This window comes from Branchiostoma floridae, chromosome 18 (assembly GCF_000003815.2).
Source record: "Branchiostoma floridae strain S238N-H82 chromosome 18, Bfl_VNyyK, whole genome shotgun sequence".
Taxonomy (NCBI): Eukaryota; Metazoa; Chordata; class Leptocardii; order Amphioxiformes; family Branchiostomatidae; genus Branchiostoma; species Branchiostoma floridae.
In genome coordinates, this window is record NC_049996.1 from 18,128,795 (window position 1) to 18,129,777 (window position 983).

Sequence of the window (983 nt, forward strand, 5' to 3'; positions counted from 1 at the left end):
ATATAGCCACAGGCCTCAACAACTCCCTGTGGGTTGTTTTGCAAGGAGGCCACGAAAATCGCCCAATGTATGAAAATGCTGTCAATCAGTACAGAAAAGATGGCCACGTCCTCGCCAAATACAATTGCAATGGTCGATTCATAATCCATGCGATTGCAGTGGACAAGCTTAATGACAGGATCATACTGACAATAGAACACCTTTCTGGTGGAGGATTACATAGAGAGGTTGCGTGGTTCCGTCCTACTCACACACAGGGGACACCAACATGTAACATGACCAAGTTTGGGTCGATAGAAGGAGAGCTGCCATTGTCTATCACAGTGGACAAGAGAGGGAACATCTTCATAGCAGACAAGTATAACGATCGTGTTTTGAAGTATGACAAGAACGGAGTCTACATTTCCAGTTTCGGCAGTCGAGGCACTGGGGCGGGGTATCTTTACTGGCCCTCGGGAGTCTGTGTGGACGGTTGGGGCCGTGTGATTGTGGTTGATAGTGGTAACGCGCGAGTGGAGATGTTCACAGCTGAGGGGGAACATGTCTGCACTGTTGCCTACATCAGTAATCCATCGCGTGTTGCTATAGGTGGGGAGGGGCAGGTTGTAGTGGCCACTGATTGGTTCGTAACAATCTTGCCCAAACATTAAAGCCACACCCATTCAAACCTTCACTCCATTTTTGTCATACTTCACAATTCACTGTTTTGACGAATTGAAATTATCTGTTAAAAAAAAGATTGTTGAAACAAAGATTTAATTGAAATCAAAGGGTTAATACTGTATACAAAAAAAATACAGAATGATCAAGAGAATGTGATATAATTGATGTCCATGCAAAGAGCAAAAGGTGAATTTATGAGTGATATTAGAGTTGAACTACATGTACCTATTGTACATTTGTAATACCAAAGATCCGCTATATGTTGTGTTATACCATCAAGTAATTTATGTGTTTGGACTGAAGGAATATTTAACTCTCAA